Genomic DNA, 21457 nt, shown 5'->3' with positions numbered 1-21457 from the left:
TGAGAGAGCAGTTCCCACATATTAATCATCAATTTGACGTATGGCATCTTGCTAAATCAATCAGTAAGAAAATCTTGGCTGCAGGAAAAGAAAAAAGGTTTTGAAAGTATTTTGCAGTGGTCCCATTCTATCACCAACCATCTTTGGTGGAGCTCAAAAACTTGTGAAGGGTCAGTGGAAATACTACTTGAAAAATGGCGGACACTGATGCACCACTGTACCAACGTTCACCGCTGGACAGCAAATCAACATTTCCGCCAATGTGAACATGGCCCTTTGTCCCTAGAGGAGGCACGGAAGAAGAAGTGGTTGATTCCATCTTCACCGACACACAAAGCCATTGAGAAGATTGTTTTCGACAAAACTCTATCAAGAGATTTGAGAGGACTGACAGAATTCTGTCACACAGAAGATTTGGAGGTGTTCCACAATATGTGCCTAAAGTACAGGCCAAAGCGCTTGCATTTTAGCTTTCGGGGCATGAAACATCGCACTCTACAAGCGGTCTTGGCCCATAACAGCAATGTCGGACGTGAACAATCCAGGACTAGGGGTAAAGTAAGGATGCCTCGCTACACTAAGGTGTTTTCAAAACGAAGTAAGCAATGGGTGATCAAACCAGTCTATGATGAAATGCAGTTCGACTTTGTGAAAGGCCTTATTGTTGCTGTGTTAGAGAAGCACAGATATGGAATTTTGGACGTTTCTGTGCAGAGCAGTGATCCATTGCCACCGAACATTGCGACTGTGCCATGCCCACCCAAAGCACAGCTGGTTGTGAAGTACAAATCCCGGTTTAAATAATTGCAATACGATTGTCTTTTTGTAAATAAATGTTATTGTACAGTGTACCTGTAACCCTAACCCCTACCTTCACCATCATGGGTGGCGAACAAGCTGGGTGTCATCTTTGAATTCTCTATATTCACCTCATATATGTGTATGTATATATTTTTCTCATGTCTCATCTCATGTAAATGTAAATGCTGCGCACTGTTGCGCACTGTTAACGGAGGGGAGGCTTGCGTATTGCAAACAAACAAACAAACAATAAATCTCACTTTTAACTCAACTCCTCCGGTACTTTATACTTTCCCTGACCTTCCGGCAAAAATTAAATGTCTCAATTTGGGCTGCAAAGCTCGCAGACAACGGGGACAAAATTGGGGCATTTAGAACGCGCCAAGCGGGCCGTGGCATTTGGGAGAGAAGCCAGTTCGCATTTGCACATTGAGGCGCACTACATAGAGGGATTCTAAACTTCAAGTTCTCACAGATGCCTATAATACGTGATGTTGCAAATAAAGAATGCGAAGGACAGCGGCTTTGATTTTCAGCTCGCGCCCAGATGAGGCCCACAATTCGCACTGGAAGTATAAGGGTTGAGACAGGGACCATGCCGAAAGAACTACATTTGAAGGGGGTGCGCAATAACGTAAGAGACGATAAGGCAGAAAATTAAGAAACTAGACCGAGTTTCAGTTTAGTTCACTATACGAAAAACCGTTGTCAAGAGCACGGTCCGTTTTACAGACTGCATTACGAAGAGACACAATGGAAATTTCAAATATAATGTAAGTAAATCTTTACACGCTTTTATACCGGAATGAAGATTTAATGAATGGATGCATGAATAAATGAATGAATGAAGAGCTAGAAAAAGCAAGGAAAACGTGTTTGTAGTGGGTACATGGGCATGCAGGTCCACTGGTCTCACAGATCTTGGTCCTTGGCCCAGCCACTTTTCCCTGCACTGCCTACCTGCACTACGGGACTGTCTCTGTATCCTTCAGCCCCTTCTCCCGGCATTTACCTTGCACTTGCCACCAGCTGGCCCTATTATTTAATTTGTATTCAACTAACCATGTACAGCACTATTAACCCCCCTCCACCCTTCCCCATGCGTGATCAGAAAGACACCTGGCCTAGTAGGATCGTTGTCTGTCTGCCCTTGTTCCCCACCTGCCTCGTCGCGTCTTGAAACACTTGAGTGTAGGCGCGTTACAAATGCCATATCATATATCATATCATTGCTCACGCATGTAGACTAACTGTCGTTTATCATTGTGTGTTGGCCCCAATTTATTTTGTTACTTTTCGCATTGATTTTAGAGCCAAACATACTCCATTGAACTATCCTTGCAAGCAAATAGTTTCTGATCGGCTGTAATAAATAAAATGAGTAATATTAATGAAGATCGGCTGGCGAGACTAATTATAATTTTTTCGTTTTCATAACAGGTATTTGCTCCCCTTCTGCTACTGCCATCGGTTTGAGACACCAGCAGATGGTTTTTACAGCAGACACCTGCAGCTTCGTGTGAACAACTGGAGCACACTGACAATTTTATGGGATGATCGCCAAGGGCCCACATGCCCTTACGCTGTACTAGTGGCTAGAAGCAACATATCAACCTTTACGATGGACTAGTGCCTAGTTGATGGAACAGCCTTGCGGTTCACTGTGCTTCCAAAGTGCTTCTTTTAATGAAAAGCAACACGCTGTGTACCATTGCGGATACAGATAAAAGAAAATAAATGGCTTTCGGAGTTCATATGGCAATTGCTGAATATTCTCTAAACATTTAATGTCAAATAAATGTACTTTACCAAATGTACCGTGTTGCTGTTTGATTTTAAAGTACAGTTTCAAATTCCGAATTGTGGCGCGCTGTGGTGTGAGATGGTCTGTGTTGGTTTCCGGGTTCTGTGTGGAGTCGCGTAGAAGACGGCTGGGCGCGTTTGCCTACGCAGCACAGTAACGTCACGGAGAGAGGCGGGGAATATGAATGTTTTGATAATGTCAGGCTCAGGGGCGGGGGATATGATTTAGTGCCGCAAAAGCAGGTCAGCCAGGGCGAATAGGATTATCACAAAATGGCAGCTCCCTGCGTTTAATGGACGAAAACTCGGGTAAGGTCCATAGGAAAGTTTTCTAAAATTGAGCCACTTAGGCTTAAAAAAACATGGCCGACCCGTAGGGACAATAAAAGATTTTACTAGACCATGCCTTTAAGGTAGGTGGGAGCGAGTTCCAGTATTGGGCAGCTTTGACCGGGAAACTGCTTCCGTCAGTCTTCATGCGTTTAAATCTAGGCACTAGTAGGAGGTTGGCGTTGGCTGTTCTCGAAGGACGGTTGGAAGATTGTCTCTATCTGGCAATGAGGTATTGTGGGGCGGCATGGTGTAGGCATGTATGTGTCAGGGAGGCTGTTTTGAGCAGAATTTTGTCTTTTATGAGAGCCAGTTGTTGGATCTTATGAGGTCAGATATGTGGGCTTTCTTGGGGATACTTAGGGCTGCTCTCAGGGCATTGTTTTGTAGAATATGGATCTTGTTGGTAGTGTGTTTGTTACTCCCTACATATAAGGCATTGCAGTATCCAGTTTGGATAAGACAAGGGCTCTTGCTAGGGCAATGCAGTTATTGGAAGAAAGGAAGGGCTTGGCTGCTGCTCTGATTAGCTTGCAGGTGTAAGCTGTAGTTGAGACCATGGAATTGACCTGTTTTTTAAAGTTTAGAGTAGAATCTAGATAGAATCCAAGGGTTTTGACTTCCTTGGCTACTGTGATGTCGTTATTGTCTATTTTGAAATTCGAGTAGAGATGACCTAGTTTGAGGAGGTTAGCAAGGGTGCCGAGAATGAGGAGTTCTGTTTTGTCATCATTCAGGCATAGACTATGAGATGCCATCCATGCCTGGATGATGAGGTACACTCTATTCACAAAGGCCAAATCCTTTATGTAGTCTCCCGTCAATGGGATGAGGATCTGTGTATCATCTGCATAGTTAGTGTAGGTGATACCCAGGCCATCTAGATCATCAAAAAGGGGCTTTGTAAACATGTTGTACAGAGTAGGTGAGACGCAGGAGCTCTGGGGCACACCGCAGGTGATGGGTATAGGGTTAGCAGCTCCTAAGGGTCAGAAAACCTGCATTGTTCTATTGTCAAGGAAGGATTGGCGTCTTGTCCCCGCTTCTATTCTTACTATATATTAATAGTATGGTTCCAGCACTGCATGCAGTAGCAAAAGACCCCCCTAGCTTGGGAAGCCACAGAGTCTTCTGTTTGCAGACAACGCCATGTTGTTGTTGCCCACATCACAGGTAGGGCTACAGAACCAGCTGGACGTCTTTGAGAAACTTTGTACTGCAAAAGGTCTGCGCATCCATTTTTCTAAAACCAAAATTATGCGGTGCACCAAGGCTGGGTGTGTGGCTGGTCGGGGGCAAGAGTCTATTTAAACAACCAGTTGCTAGAGACAGCAGAGTCTTTTAGTTATGTGGGGCTGATTCTCTCTAACAAATCGCAATGGGGCATGAGATTGAAAAGAGCACTTAAAATCACCTGCGGCAGCGTGTCTTAATTTCAAGCCTCGCACTCGTTTGGAGGGGGAGGCTTTTTGTCACCACTTAAGATCTACAGAGTCCAAACAGAGTTCCAACGTTTACATATGGAACAGTACTATGGGGACATTATGACTGCACGTCCATTCAGATAGCAAAGAATAGATTTTTGAAAATTCTAGGAAGATAGCTCAGGGGCTACGAGTTTGTCTATGAAGCAAGACAACGCATAGCAACACAGGTTCGAATCCTGGTATTGTGCTTAGCAACTGGTCTGAGGTATTAAGTGCGTCAGAAAAGAACAATTATAATTATAAGTGTGCCCTCCACACCGGTGGCGTGTGAGTTTGGTGTTATTGAAATAAAATATGCCATCACGCTACAGCCTGTTTTATATTGGTTAAGAGTTTGGAACATTGAAGTATTTACACTGTGTAGTTAGTGGAGGTACCCCATATGTTAGGCGGAAGGCAACTCCTGTGGTCATTCATATAAAAAATATGTTCACCAATATTGGATCCATGAATTTATGGGAAAATCCAACAAAATGTGGTGCTGTGTTAAAAGGCTGTGTCAATATCTGATATATTGATAGGGAATGGGGGGGTGATGATTGACGCGTGCAAGGTGGGAAAAACGTCTGTGATTTATCTGCAGGTTAAATAGGATTGGGGCTTGGAAGCGTATCTAGATTGCCAGTTGATCCCCTGTTCCAAAAGCTGGTATGCTAAATTTCGCTTGGACGTGTTGCACTCACCTATTTCATCGCCAAATGGAACACGGGTCGCTCATCACCCGATTGCCCAGTCTGCCCTGGCGTGGCCGCAGATGTAGTGCATCTTTTTGCTTTTGCCCACTTTATAATGCGGAGAGGTCTCATTGGCTTAAGCCACCCTGGGCTCAACAACCAAATGTCTCGTCCACCTTAATGTCCCTCGATGTTTTAAAACGTTGCACCACTCACACATCGGCAAAGGCTGTTTCTGCTTTTCTTTGTTCTGCATTAAAAAGAGAACATGTATTTCAGTTTTAAATTATACTGTGGGGTGTAGCTAGCGATTGTAATAATTGATTGAGGTTTTCATTCTTGAAGGTGTGGTTTACACCATTTTAAGAGTTTTATGATAGTTTGTTTCACATTTGTTTTGCTATGTAACTCTTTTATGGTGCTTTTGCCGAAAGAAAGAAAGAAAAAAAAGAAAGAAAAGAAGCGAGTTGTTTCAATACCTGAGGAGTAAAAAGTCAGTGGGAGTAATAGCAGAAATATGCAAGAGTCATTTAAAGACCAAAGGGATAGACCTTCACTTGAAATGGTAGAGGGGTGATATATGGTAGACATTTAATACCATATGAGCATAGATTCTGTAGAGCAGCATGAGGGGAGATATGAGTGAAATACTGCCATGCCTACAGGTGATTACACATTTTTCAGAAACGACTCAGTTCTAAGTTATGAGGCTTTGAGATAAGACTTGTCATGGGAGGTTCATGGCCTGTCCTTTCAATATATTCCTGTTTCCTTCATTACCATCCTGGGAGGAAAAGTGATTATTTTTTGTTTGTGGATGGCGTTTAAGTGTCATTTAGGGAAAAAATGTTCTATATATATATTCTAAAGGGAGGGATGTCTTTGCAGAAGCAAATCAAGTGCACAGGTGTGCTCTGGCAAGAGGAGGTGTCCGAGCGCCAGCGTTGTTTTCACCCCATGATTGAGACTTCAGCACCGCCTAACAAGGCTGCATGGTGTGGGTTTATAGGCAGAACTACCATGGGTTTTGGTTCATACCCCCTGGTTCGGTGAAATAGTTTTGACTCATATATCGCGCTGTAGTGCCACCGTCAGCTTTGGATCACAACACACAGCCAAGTAAAGGAGTAGTAGTTTTGGATAACAGGCAGTGTTTTAGCATTACTTTTCTTTTTCTCGCATTTTTGATTTTTCACCTCAACCAGGGAGGCTATTTAGATTTTATTTATTTATTCATGTATGTATTTATTTATTTATTTATTTATTTGCAGGAGGAACAATGTTCTTTTGATAACAGAAAGTACAATAGATACGAGATCAGATTTGACGGGAAGCAGTGAGCTTCTTACAATGGGGTGAGTTTGATGGACAGTCTAACCAGGTTGTGGAGGGGAGTATATGGAACAGTCACTGCGGACAACACACAAGTGGGCATACATAGATTAATGACAACCAACATTGGACATTTTTAAGTGCAGGTAGGTGGTACGGCCAGCTGTGCTCTGGACGTGACCATGATGGGTGAAGTGCTAGAATGGAGGCAGAAACTTGGCTTGGATGGCACTACCACAAGTTTTGGTTCATACCACCTAGTAGGATTACGTTGGTGCCCTGTTAGATGTTTAACATCGCCATTTCATTTGGCAGCTTACTAGCACTTTAATGGCAGAGGGAGATAAGGATATTCGTATGGGGTAAGAATGAGAAGAGCAACTGTACACCAAAATCTAATGGGACGGGTGGAGGGGTGGTTAGACCAGGCTGTGGAGGGTGTTAGGAGAATGTAGGAGTGATACTCCTCAGACTGTCAGGCAACTACTCCACTCTCTCTGACTGGAGACCTGAACAACAGAACGTTTAAGCAGTGGAGTAACCTTGCTGAAAATGTTGGGGAGGGACATGACATCTGATGAAAAGGTGCCCCAGCCAAATGAATGGGGACAAAATGGTGTGCCTTGAAAGTTGGGGGGACAAACCCCCCCTGTTCCCCCCTAAATTACGCCCATGCGTTTAAGGTTGTTTTTTATTAGTAAAATTGTTGTTACTCAACTGACCTGGCAAGGTTAAACAGTGTGCTAAAGAGTTACCTTAATGTTTCAAAAGGTTCCACAAAATATAGAAAAAGTATTTATTTTTAAACGAAAAAATTCTATATCTGCACAGTACATGACTTTCTTTCTCAATCAGGAAGGGCAGCCCAATTGGAAATATGCTCACACGTAAAGAAGTACTTGAACAGAAAGAGCGCATTCTTGCCCTGCTTCGCAGTAAGTGGGATACGCTTAAGATGCTACATGTGGTCGCCTCACGCAGGTAGGTCTCCTCTGAAGCAACCGTGGCGTTTCATAAATCTGTCACCGAACGCTTAGGCGGACCAGTGGCCGCCGATGGCCGCCGGAGCCCTTCTCGGCGTTCCATGACTCTCGCCTGGAGGAATGCGCCGCCCCAGACTCACGGAGAACGCATTCCAAAAACAGAAGCTGCCTATTTAAACACAAAGAAAGACGCGAACCTGCAAAAATGGGACCGCTCTCTGCGCCACTTCTCCTCTCGGCAGCTCGTGTTTTTATGTCACCAGAGCACTCTAGGCGTGCACTCTCCCTGTCACAGGTGCCTGCGCGTCAGATATTTAATTGTTCTTGAAAATAAATTGCCTGTATCGCAGCGCGCGTATACTGTGACCATAGAAGTCATCCAGGCTGAACAAGGTTCACGTTTTCAAAACTAACCACCTCGCGATTGCTTCTGAAGTGAACTTATCACCGTTTCAGTCATTCTGGAGCAATTATCGAGGAATGTTAAAGGAATGAAACAGAGGCAGGTTGGAACCTATGCCCCTTGTGTTTAGTGCTGTCTATAAACAGTGCACCCTGGAAACGGAGAATGCAGCCCACTAAATAGTGAAGGAGCCTTTTTCCGTAACACATCAAGCTCTGATAAAGTGAAAATGGGGTAATAGACTTTCTGTATCAGTCTGACATGCGTGCAGCCCATCCGGTGTTATTCATTTAATCCAAGTACGGTACTGAATCCCTGGTGGCACCTAACTGGGTTCATGCAGGCACCATTAGAACTACAGCTGGTACTGAGCTGAGCTCGTGAATCCACACCCCTGAGCTCCTGCAGGCACCACACTACAGTATTGCAGCTACAGTAGTGGAATGCTGCAGGCACTCCACTGAGCCCCTGCAGCTGACCCTCTGAGCAGGTGAATCAATTAACCTAACTCCTGGAATCACCCAATGGGGAGCCTTCAGGGACCCTGTGCACTCCTGAAAGCATTCCACTACGCTCCACTTTGCCCTCTGCTGATCTTCCATAGGCACCCACTGAGCCAAAGAGGGTCTTCTTTAGAGGGCACTTTAATGCACTCCTGCAGGGACCATACGGATGACTTTAAGTCCCTTAGTGAATTCAGGCAGGGAAAAACTGAGCTTCTGCAGTTGCGCACTTGAGATTTTTCTGTCACTGGAAGAGGCCCCCACAGGCACTCTACTACGCTTCATCGGGCAAACAACAGAGCTGATTGTGCTTCGTTGATCTCCTCCAGGCAATAATGCATAACTCCACATTTTCTGCCAAAGGGGCCCGATTGAGCATTGCGTGCCCTCCATTTGCCACCAGAAGCTGCCCAATAGAGTACCTGCTTATGCCTTTTGGAATCCCTGCACCGACCAAACCAAGCTTCTTCAAGCACCCAAACTATGTCCTTTCCGGTGCCAATGTGAGCTCCTGAAAGCATATCATTTGGATCCTGAAGGCAGCTGACTGAGCTCCAGAGGGAAGCCCTAAGGAGTTTATAAAGGCATCCATTGAGCTACTGCTCGTCCGCAATGGAAATCCTTTGCATCACCAGCAGAATTCTTTCAGGGACTGTGCCGAGGACTTGGCAGGCCCATGCTGAGCTCCAGTAGGGAGCACACCGAGATGCTTCCGGCACCATTCTGAGCTCAGTGCGGCACCTCATTGATTATCTGCAAAATGAGACATGAACCTCTGCAGATCTTCTGCTAGGCTCATGCAGTTAGTGAACAATGCCACTGCAGGTATCCCACTTGGCCCCTGCAGACATGCCATAGGCAGCTCATTGAACCTCAGCAGGGACTGCCCTGAGCCCCTGCTCAGGGTGCACTTAGCGCCCACAGGCAAGGCAATGGGCACACGCAGAAACCCCACTGAGGTCCTTCAAGCACCCCACTTAACCCCTGCTAGAATCCTCTGAGCTCCTCCAGGCGTGCCACAGAGCTTCTGTAGGGATCCTACTGGCGCACCCTTCTAGTCCCTTGCAAAGATGTAATTGAGCGCATGTGCCCTATCCCTTTCTTCATCTGTTTTCTTCCCTATTCTTATATTCCCACTGTCTTTCTCTAACCTATTTCTTTCTCTCTCTCTGTTTCTTGCCTCCCGCTTTCCCCATCATTTCCCCGTTCACTCAGGCAGCTCCATTTCCAAACCCACACTCCCATTTCATTTCCCTGCTCCTCTGTCCCTTTCTCGGAAAACCGCATTTCTTTATTGCTCTGCCCTTATTTCTTTTTTCTTTTAGTCACACGATATGTGTTCCACTTTAAAAGTCGTGGATGTAATGTTCTTTATGTCTCCCTTTGTCGCTTATTGTCTTGCCCATCCCGCCTCATCTCTCCGTCCCTGCCTCTTCCTTCTCCGTTCTGAGTGGTCTTGCCCTCTCTCCTGATCACTCATTCTCATGTTCTAGCCATCATAAATGCTGCATCCAGGGCTGCCAGCAAATCGAATACAGGGTCATAAAGCGTTGGATACTGCAGGAGGTAAGGGGGAGCATTGGTGGGAATAAGTCTTGTAATGCTGACACTATGCTGATGATGTCAAAGAGAACAGTCTGTTGTAAAATGTCCACTAATCTGTTGACATACTGTATTCCCTGCCTGGTCATTCTCCTTTGCGTGCCTATGACAAGTTACCTTGAGTGGTTTTAAATAATTGGGTTATGCTTCCAGTGCAGGTGCACATATTGTGCTATGCTCTTCCAGGCAGAGCTGAACTGTCTGTGCTCAGATGGTGTTGGGTCTCTGCTGTGTTTTTCACTCTATGGGTTGGTGTACTTGGTTTTGCTGCAGTTGGCTGTTGTACCCTTTCAGATCCTGGGTTTGTTCATACGGTTGCAGATCCGATGAGTGTCCCCAAGTTCTGCCCGGTGTTGGCTCTTTCTACGGTATTTGTTTGGGTAAATTGCTTTTCTTGGCTCTGTGCTTATTTCACTGATTTTCTTATCGTTCCTATTATTTATTTATTTACTTATTTATTTATTTGCCATTTATTTACAGCACACTAAACCCTCAGGTATCTAGGCGCTAGTTACAGTAAACTATTACTTTCCTGTGCGCGAAGTGCAAGGAAATATACAGGAAAGGACCGAATATCATCTCAAAAATGTGCCAAGCTGTTTCGCTTGAAGCACCGCACTGTATTAAAAAGTGAAGAAAGTGTAATGTTAAGCTGTTACAATCTTTACCCTCTTGTTACAAAGATAAATCATTTTGAAATTGTCACTGTTTTAAATTGTACAATGTATGTTTCATTCAGACTACAGAACACACATTTCAATGTAAATGTAAATAGCAGTTTTTGTGTTAAAGAGCCCTATATCTGCCAAGTAAATTGTTAATTTTCCATGAATACATGCAAACGACATTACTGTCATGGAACTATGAATGAAGTAAAGCACCCTTTAAATGCTACAGAAATAAGTAAGTGGATTTGGTATGAAGAAAATATTCACATTGGGCTATCCGTATGAAAAAAAGCAGGGTCCTAAAATTTGCTTTGCTGAAACTTGTTCTTCAGTGATTCCCATGACACAAGGCAACATCAGTTCATTTTTGCATTCAATAACATGTTTTTGGAAGACCCTGGTGATCATGAGTTACTAATTTGGCAAAAAATGATGTAGACTTATCTTTCATCAAAGAAAAAAAAACATTAGGCCAAATACAACTATAGAACTACATTACCAAGTCTTGCAAAATATAGCAAAATAAGGCGAAATACAATTTTTCACTGTCAGCTAGCATTTCTTTGTGCTTAGACGAACACATGTTTGTGAAGGCCTGGTTTCAGTCAAGGAAAATCAAAGGACTGGCTTCCATTTAGTTTCAAACTTTGACATCAGCTCAGCCATAAATTCATCATCTATGCTTGTGATGAATTGACTTCTGTCTTACAGGAGTACAAGGATGAGTAGAGAGCCTAAAGCACATACTCAGCCCTCATACTTCTACAAACCAAGAGTCAACACAATCCACCTTCTTCACTTTTTATGGTAACATGGGCTGAGGGAAGGATATACTCTGAAATAAGTATAAGAGTCCAAAATAAAGGAATATCCAATCAAGGTCCTACAAATATATACATGAATATTTCTTTTTTTTTTAAATAAACACACCATGTAAAATAACTAAGTAGAAACCCACTCCTATAGAAAGGACACTGAACGTGCAATATTGTAAAATACAGAACTCTTGGTAATGAGAGAGGAGGAGAAACGTCAATAACAACCACACCATTCAAAAGGCTATGTTCTTGAGTTGCAAAAAATGGTTTAGAACGTCGTAGCCAGTCTATAGATCCCAAAAAGAGCCAGAGGGGCAGTTATCAATCAGTAATGCCTTTACGGGGTCTTGGCAGTTCGACAACGGCGAGCCAACATTCTTGGTGCTGTTTGGAGGTTTGATTCCGGTTAGAATAGTGCAGTTGCAAAAGTCCAGCAGAAAGCAAATGCTGAGTCGGGGTCGAACCGAAGAAGGCTGTAATTCGAAGTGCTACTTGAGCGATGTGGCTTGTGGAGATCAGGTTAGTTTTTTGACAGTCGTGGTTCAACAGCGGACAGCCTTGTTTCAGGATGCGCAAGGCAAGTTGTTTCAATGCAGGAGCTCAAAGGTCCTGGTTCGGGAAGATCACTATGGACTGCCATCAGGTTTAGTAGTGACATAAAAAAGCTAGTAGTTCCAACAGTGGTTCAAGTGATGCAGGTTTGGTGTTGCTTCTTTCTTCGAGCTGAGGCAACAACGGATTTTCATATGGCATGGTGCAGCTGCAAACTGGTTCAAATTAGTGAGATAGTGGTTTGAACACCGTTGATTGCCAAAAGCAGCTACTGATGGGTCCTGGTGGTTGAAACAATTTCAAACATGCTCAAATCACATCTCACCATGCTTTGCAGTGAAATGGCAGGAATCCTAGCTGTTTTAGCTCTAAAGTGCTGTAAGTACCATTTCAGGGACTATGGGACAAGAGTAGTCATTCTCTTGGGCTCCCAAACACAGAGAGGCTGGCAGACATCTGCAGGGGTCCTTCAGCATAGAGAGGCCTTGGGTACCTGTGTGGCAGGCAGAGAGGCAGGTCTTGCTCCAGCAGAAGGTCACCCCCAATGTGCAGAGAGGGTGCTTAGGTGGCAGAGCTTACCTCTGCCTTGGACCACCTGTCTTCTCATCCCAACAGGAGGAATTTGTAATACATATTGCTCTCCAAACAGGGCCCAATGAAACCTTTATGACAGCCAAAGATGACTCAAAGAAAGATTAGACACTTCTTTTAAAAGTAAATGTCTACAAGTGATTCATCATAAGCAATCATGCTTTATGGGTCCATTCCCTGTGCTTGGAACAAGAACACTTTGCCTTCTGATATCACACCCAAAGTGTTTTGTAGTATTGGAAGTGGAAGGGACAGGAAGGAAAGATAAAGGCAGAGAGAAATCAGATGGCAGAATTTCTCTCCAACTGTAAGGGGCTTAGTCTGTCTACACCAGCCCACCCGCTTGCCGACTCATTTGAATCAAAGGCTCTTTTTGTTTCAAAGAAACCTGGTGTGAGGCTATTCCTTTGTTAAAGGGTATTCCCTTTGATTCCTGTTCCATGGATAGCTTCCTGGCTGTCTCTCTGGGAGGATGTTAACTGCCCTCATGAAGGAGCAAAGAGAAGCAACCACCACGGATGCAGTCCTGATGACAGCAGCAAGGACAGCCTGGCTGAGGGAAATCCACATAGCCCTTCTACAGTTTAACTGGGCTCACAGGGCTGACACATGTGTGAAATCAAATTGTTGTGTCTTCGATAAATCTGGGAGATGCTAGCCACTATACCTCAAACTCAGGTATGGCTTATATTTAAAAAGTACTGTGCCACCAGGCAAGCATTGTGATCATTTTGTAGTTTTTGGAACAGGGGTGCATATCTTAAATGTAGCCCCTCCACTGTAGTTACTTGGCTGTCACTACAGCTGCCAAGAGGGCACATGTGGCCTGAACCTGCTCTGTGCCACTGGAGAGCAGATGCTGCATTTAGCTAATGATTCACCAGGGCACATATGTACACTACGCTTTTGGCATGGAGGTTAGGAAAAGCTAACCAGATTAGCAGATTACCCTTTACATGCATCATTATTTTCATTCATAAAAATTAAAACAATCCAAAAAAGGAAACTGTCCTAAAATCATGAGAGTCTGCTCCATGAGATGAGACTGAACAATATATATTAATATGTATTATCTAATCTAACAATATAATAAAAGGCCAGATGTATGTTTGTCCCTGTATGTCACCTTTTGTAACTGCTGGAGGGAGCTGTTGCCTTTGAATACACAGAGACAATGCAAATTCGTATAGCTTTGCCTGTTGTCACTGCTAGAGGGAGCTGTTGGCTAGGATATATAGTGGTCCTACTGTGTCAATCAAAACATGCACTTTGGCCCATGTACACTGGCGTGTAAACTAGTTTATAAATACATTCATATAATGTAATAATTCTGTCAATTTTCAACTCACATTCTCATGTCACATATGGCTGTATTAATTAGGATTGTGTGAATCACAAAATCCACCTGTCAACACTGGGAACAATTCCTGTCCTGAGTTATTGCAGACTATATAGAATTTGGGCCAGAGTTTCAGAACCACCCCGTCACATGGCTAAAGTATTTAGAACAAACAAATTAAGGGGTGTATTCTCTTGGAGTGTCATCCGGTTAAGCAGGCCAATGGCAAGATCTTACCCAGCTGGCTGGGTAAAATTACCTGGAGGCAAATGGGGGTCCATGTTGATTCCATTCCTTAATAATAAAAAAGTGATTATAAAAGCCCTGATGCAATTATATATATTTCCTCTAAAATTATTTTTCTGCTAATCCGCCTGGAACGGGTGGAAAATGCAGCTCCCTAGGAGTGGGAGGGATGCTTATTCTACTTTCCGAAAATCACAAACATATGTTCCTATGTTGTATGGATGAATCAATCATCTGTGTGTACTAAGTCTCTATATTTTGATGCAACCAACCATGGTTTGTATTTTACTTCTATGCATATACTAGAAGCCAACAGCACCACACACATAAAGGGGAATACAATACAAATGGGGGATGTTGATGCTTGTGTAACTTTTCTCTGATACCCAGGCTCGTTGCTGACATTGAAGAAACCAAAGTGTATTTAAATAATCTAGCATCAAACAAGAAAGTGAATTGAACTGTTTATGATTTTAAGAGAACATTTATCTCACTGTCAGACAAGTGGAAATGTAACCATAGAATTGCATGGTGCTGCTCAGAAGTTCCATTGTTTTGGGCAGATCTGTAATATTGAATTAATGTGAATCATTATGTGTGTTTAGTGAAGTAGTGAGGATGTACAGGCAGGTGGTCACGCTGCCTTTCATTGTACAGCATTCTGGTGACTTCCCTGCATAAACTTTGAGAACTATATTTGGTTTACATTTTCATTTAAGTAAAAAAGAGTTTCAACTCCGAACTGGTCAGCGTAGAAGATGGTTCTTGAACTTTTCCAGTGGCTTCTGGCAACAGGCTTCTTGTGCAGGGGCCCAGACTGGTTGGTCCCACCTGTCCAACAATTAAAGCACCAACAAGGTCTTCTGTTGGTCATTGCAGAAAGACAGGGGTTCACTAGGAATTGCCTGGAAGCAAAGTGGGTTGTCTTCAACAACAGTCTTTTGATTTTCATCATGATCCCCCTCTTCTTTGGGGTCTTGGCTCCAGCCAATGATCTGAAGAACTTCTACAGGACTCTTCCTTTTATCCCAAATGTGTACTCTGGGCTTCCCCAGTCCACCAATGGTAAGGATCCACACCACTGAAACTGGAAAAAGCTGCCAAATCATGGACAACCTCTTACCCCACATCTGTCCAGAGGCAGACGTCCCCTGGCTGGAAGTTGGATTGGATTGGATTGTACATGACAGTCACAATCCCCCGTATGAGGCCGGGAAGCACACAATACCACTTTGCCTGGAAACTCCAAACTGGTGCCTTGGAAAGGGCATACCAAATATGATATTTGCTGACCTGAGAAGGCAGGAAGACGGCCATAAAACAAGATGGCCAGTTAGTGCGCTTGTGCATCTCATCAGTTGCACCAACAATTGTGCACCTATTCTCAAAGGGTGTCTGAAAACAAAGGTACTTTTTCACCCCCTCTGGGTATTTGAACAAATTCGTTTTTTTTTCTGCTCATTTCAAATCACATCCCGAATCCACAAACAGAATGGTCCTTTCAATGAACTGCTGCTGTTCCACTTGCATTTCTATCCATCCAACAGGGATAGAAATTATTATTTTTTTTTTTACATTTCACAATGAGAACCTTTTCATGGTCTATGATTGGGATAAATATGTTTCCAGCACTCAACTGGGTGCAGGGAACCTGGTTTACATTAGTGTCTGGTGTGCACTGAGCACACTTATGATTGTGTGTAAGCGGGCTGTGCCGTGCATCATTCACTGGCCTAAAATGCACAGGTCTCCTTTGTGAATAAGGTGATCCGCACATTCCTAAAATGAACACGAATGAAAGAGTGCACATTACTCCTGGAGGGCCATCTCTACTTGCTGGTCGATGGCCTCACTGCCCTCCCCCCTCCTACACATCGTCTCAGCACTACCGCAATTGAGTTGAGGCAAGGCAAAGCTGCAAAGGCTAAAAATGAACTATGGGCAGGTATTGGGTATGTCATTTATAGGATAGGACAAAAAGCAAAAGTGGTTTCGTTGCTCCATCTCTCAACCCTACTTCTCCTACTGGATTAGTTCTGTCGTCTTTCAGGCAGCGATATAGCATCACACATGAAACAAATCCAAAATTACATATAGTAACAAAAAAAGAATGCAACAAGGCTAATCATTAAAAAAAACAAGTCATCACAAAGTCTCTTGGTTTGGCTTTTCGATTGGTACGGTATGGGTGTTTGAATATCATTCATTTGCCAGCTGTTGACATCTAATGCACAGTCTGCCACAGCGTCCTTACAGAAGCTTAAGGGCATTTCTTCTCCATGGAACATCACTGGTGTGCTCCGTAGCTGGGCCATACACGCTTCCATCCATCCGAAATCAGGGCATGGGGCATTTCTGAACACCACATGAGGTATTTCGGGGGCACTGCAGAGTTGGCATGTCTTTACCATTGTAGAGACTGTGGATGCCTCTGATTACTATATGAATTGCCACTGGAAGTATTCCGCGTCGACCTCCCTTCTTTAGAACGTATGTTCAGTGGTCGAAGTGGGCGGGAACGGTTTGGAGCGGTGCTCCTCTACTTTTTAAAAATTAAGTTTGACTGTTCCCATACTTTTATTTTCAAAAGAAACCATTCCGGAATGAAGTTTTTAAATAAAAGTGGGGGAAGAAGTTTAAACTTGCACTAAAGTGCAGTACACTGAACATTTCCTTAAACAGCAGGTGTGCTTGTTTGGGGGTTTGGATTGCGTGTGGGAGGGGTCGTGGTGATGACGTATGTGGGGAGTGGGGGCAGGTCAGCAGCGGACATAGCTCCACTACTTCTTTTCGTACACTTCCACCACTGCGTATTTTTATTGTGCCATGAAACATAAATCATTATTAAAACAGCCTGCCTTCGAGCGTGGAACGCACAATGTTGAATGTGCACTCAGTTGAACTACGTGCCAATCTGCAATGCAAAATATGGAGGTCTTCGGACTTCACAGGGCATCACATCAACACCCGCCCGCCTGTGATAACAAGGGGCCTTCATGCCTCGGAAACTCCTTGAAACCCGGCCTAAACAAAATGAAACACAGTGTACCCACCGAGTACTTTTCCTTCATCACACACATGCTGTGACACTCGAGTGCTTAACCCTGAAAATCGCTTCCGTGCAGCTGAGGGACAAGTTCGACTGAATTTCAGCAGATTTCAGAGCCACAGCGCCAGAAATAATCTTAAGAAATGCACCACCTTCCACTCCATTGCATCGTGTATATTTGGACGCGCGTTCATAATTAGAGAGCGCAGTGATTAAGATGTGCAACGTTTCTTAACATCAGGTCTGTGGATCACAAGCAATTGCAACGAAGAACAAAGACTTTACAGCTTAATTTGGTAACGCATAAGAAATAGAGAACCTGGGGAAAGGGATCCATGTAATAAAGTCGCCTTGAAAAAGTTGTCATGTTCTGGCGACTTTTTCCTGGCTACCAAAATTATATTCTAGGAGGAGTATAATTATATATTATAACCTCCAGTCCTGGAATATTTGGGGGAAATGTTTGATAGCCTGGACGGTGCATCATTAATGCATTTCTTTTAAGTCACCAACATGACGACTTTTTTCTTGGCGACTTTATTACCTGATGCCAGAGAAAGATAGTAATTAAGTAGGGAATTTTGGTGTGCTTTCTTTGGGATGGATGGGAGCTTTTCGGACTAGTTTGCCTTCTCTCCGCACTGATATTTGGTTCCTGCATGGAAATTGGCTTTTTAGACCCCTTAATTATGACCTCATAGAACCTTTGGCCTGGTAACATTGCCCACATTTGATGTCTGTTTCTGCATATTGGATACACACCTTGCTCACTATAATAAAGGCACATCTCTATTTGTGTGGATTTTGAAAGATAATGTTTCACCTACACAACTGCAACTTGGATAAATGTGTCATTCAAAGCAATCAAAAAACTTTTAGCTACCCGGACAGGGGTGGACTGGGAACCAAAAGAGGCCCTGGTGATAATGTTCCAAGTGGGCCCATATTACACATTTTCAGCGAGCCCAACCCTTTTACTATGAGAAAATGTGGAAATACCACACAGAAAAGTCCCAGGGTGCAGAGGCCTACCAAGAAATCTCAAGAGTTCCCTATAGGCCAGTCCACCCCTGCACGGCAGATTCTCAAAACTTTCGCCAAAACTTGTACGCCTTTGGGGGTGCAAATCATAACAGTCATTATTTTTTCTTGAAGTGTATTTTCCGAGCATCCACGTGGATGCTCGCAGCCTGTCATACATTGGTGTTGAGAACATGCTCCGACGCTAATGTATGCAAGTGGGCTGGACAGCGCATCTCTGCGATACTATGCAGCACCTCCTAACATGCACACCTTAAGCTCCTTTCATTTGCACTACTTTTTGAGAAGATGGCCCACTTTTGCTGAGCTAAATAAATGTGTATTTGTAAAGGTGGAGTATTATACAAATGGAATAGAGAGATGCATGCCTGGTGTCAATGGAGAAGGCTCATCTTTTGTTCTGCTACATCACGAGTCTTCAAGCTTTGGTTGACCAGATGTTTTGGACCACAACTCCCATGATATCTCATGATTGATTATGTTGGCTAGTGTTGATAGGAGGTGTAATACAAAACATCTGGGGAGTCAAAGGTTGCAGACCCATGGACTACATACAGAATCGCCTACTATCTACAGTGAAAAAAGAGAAAAAAAAACCCTATTCAAATAGCAGTGTCCAAAAACAGAGTTGTGTCTTATCTGGTGCCCAGTGTCCAATTTAGATAGGACTGAAATAATATGTGTAGAGGTGTGGTTATTTGTTCCTTAGTGGGAGTTAAACAATGGAACATGGAATGCTACAAGTGCAAGGCTAGTTGTGCAGGAAATCCACACTGCTTCCAGGAAGTGGGTAGGAGAAATGAGATATTTGGAGGAATGTTATGGGAGTTATGAACAACCACAGGGCATTAACAAAGGCAACCCATCATCTTGCTTCAATCATTGTTATGCTGACTGGTAACAGAAAAGCCTTAACTTCAGAAATAGTGGAATCCAGCATTACAGGACTCTTTTCTCGATCTGGCCTACTATCCACCTTCCCTATGAGGCACCTGTTACCTGATGGGGTGACATCATCATTCCTAAAAGATCCCCCTCTCACAAACTTGATGTTGAGCCCATGCTGTCTAGCCACCCTATCTGACCAACCAACCTATGTCCATGGGAACACCCTGAGTCTTAGCTTCGGATTATCTTGGCACACCTTTATTCCCCCTCTACTGATCCCTCTGCAGCTGGTCAAAAGCTCTTAACTTTAACCTTGTGGACACTCCTCCACTCTCTCTGCCCCCTTTCTCTCTGTTGTCTAGATAGAAATTCAGAACTGGTGCTCTGTCTCCCTACCTGGCTGAGGTCTGGTCCTTCTCCGCCCAGGCCTACTCAAACAAGGATTCAGCCCTTTGAATACCACTGACTGACACTTGTATCTTTACTAACCCTTGTCCCCACCTCTGGATCTCCCAGCAAATATACCACCTCAAGACCGACCAGCATGCAACTCCATCTTCAACTTTCATACAAAGACCCCTCCCCTATACTTCTGGCTTCTTGCATGGTCATCCTTTCTACTCTGTATACTGATTTAGACAAAGTTAGTGAACCAAATATCAACCACAAACAAATGGCCACTAGCCACCAGGGCATGCACACTCCACAGCCCCATTCACTTTGCCTGCTAATGAATGTATCCTTTTTATCTGACCCTGAATCAAATGGATCTGTGACACCTGCACTGCCCTCCACTCTCTCTAACTTTCTACTACACGCTTTCTCCCCTCTCACATGTATACTCTTCTTCCTTGCCTCGTTCTCACCAACATCACTGATAAACTATCACCAATTCACCAGAAAGCCAATCGATCTTCTGCACATGCTGACCCTCTAACACCGGTGCTCTTAATCAGCTGTTACCCCTTCCCCCTTTAAGCTTTTTCCTCAAAGTGGGATCATATCTTCCTGCATCAAAACAGCCACAGTATTACCTATCCTCGAAAAGCCTTCATCCAAATCTAGCAATCAGCTATTACCCTGTCCCCCGTTCTCTCACCACACTAAAGTCCTTGAATGTGCGGTCTTCAACTGGATCATAGAGCAACCCTAAAGCCAATAACTACTCTGACCACATCCAATCCATTTTATGGAGCTGTCACTCGACTGAAAAGCACCCACCCATGTCTCAAACATTATTACCACTGCCCATCACCACAAGCTCTCTTCTATCCTCATCCTGCTTGAACTCTCAGTGGCCTTTGAAACCATTGACAATTGACAATGCCTGTCTCCTTCCTGCCCTCTCCTACCTTGGCGTGCACGGCACCATACCTTTTTGGACTGTTCAAGCCCCATCTCCTGTAGCACAAACACCTACGATGCCACCCATCTCGAAGTGAGAGTTCCCCAAGGATATATCTTTGGCCCACTACTCTTCATCTTCTAAAACACCCATTGGCAACCTCATTTTATCCTTTGGGTTCTTCTATCACCTTTCCACTGATGATGCCTCGATCCTTTTCTCTCTTTTCACTGACATCTCTTCTTGTACCTGTAGCTGTCTTTTGGCCAGCCACCAATGGATGTCACTTGGTTGTTTTATGTTTACCTCATGTAAAACAGAAGTCATCTAAGTCCCAGCACTGGCGGTGTAAAGTTAATTTTGGTAAATAAAAGCATCTCTGTGTAAGTGCTCTTTTCACACAATTCAGTGTTTCTGGACAAAGTAGACCTGAAAAAATAATCTGCCTGAAGCTGACGCTTACTTTGCAAAGTTGGTTCTACGTCTGGTGAAAGACTTTTTTTCAGTCCTCAATTTGGTTGTGCACTTTTGATCGACCAGAATGCAAACAGTTTTGTTTCAATGATGTCCTCACCAATGTCCCGCACCTTCCTACCCCAACTCCATCTGCCATCTGCCTCTTCTGTACACTGTAAGTGGTTTCAACCCAGCACTCCACCTATGTCAATGCCTAGTGTGTGATGCTCAGCTGGAACCCATATTTATATATTTTTATGTCTAAAGTTCTTTTATTTCTGAATGATGTACCCTTATATCACGCCGCTCTCTTTGAAACCCCCCTGGTCTCACTGAACCAAGAAGTAGGTTGTTTTGCAAAATTAAAATATTTATTTTATGAATTGAACAATATATATACCACACCTTTATGAATTTGAACAATATCTAGATATCACACTATTAATATTCATACAATGATCACCAATGGGTGATATTACCATCAACAATCTCTTTAATCAATAGGAGTATGGATGAGAAGAATAATGTAGCATAGAATAAACTTTG

Source organism: Ambystoma mexicanum, chromosome 2p (assembly GCF_040938575.1).
Source record: "Ambystoma mexicanum isolate Mex_15411 chromosome 2p, UKY_AmexF1_1, whole genome shotgun sequence".
Classification (NCBI taxonomy): domain Eukaryota; kingdom Metazoa; phylum Chordata; class Amphibia; order Caudata; family Ambystomatidae; genus Ambystoma; species Ambystoma mexicanum.
Note: the sequence above shows the minus strand (reverse complement) of the source record.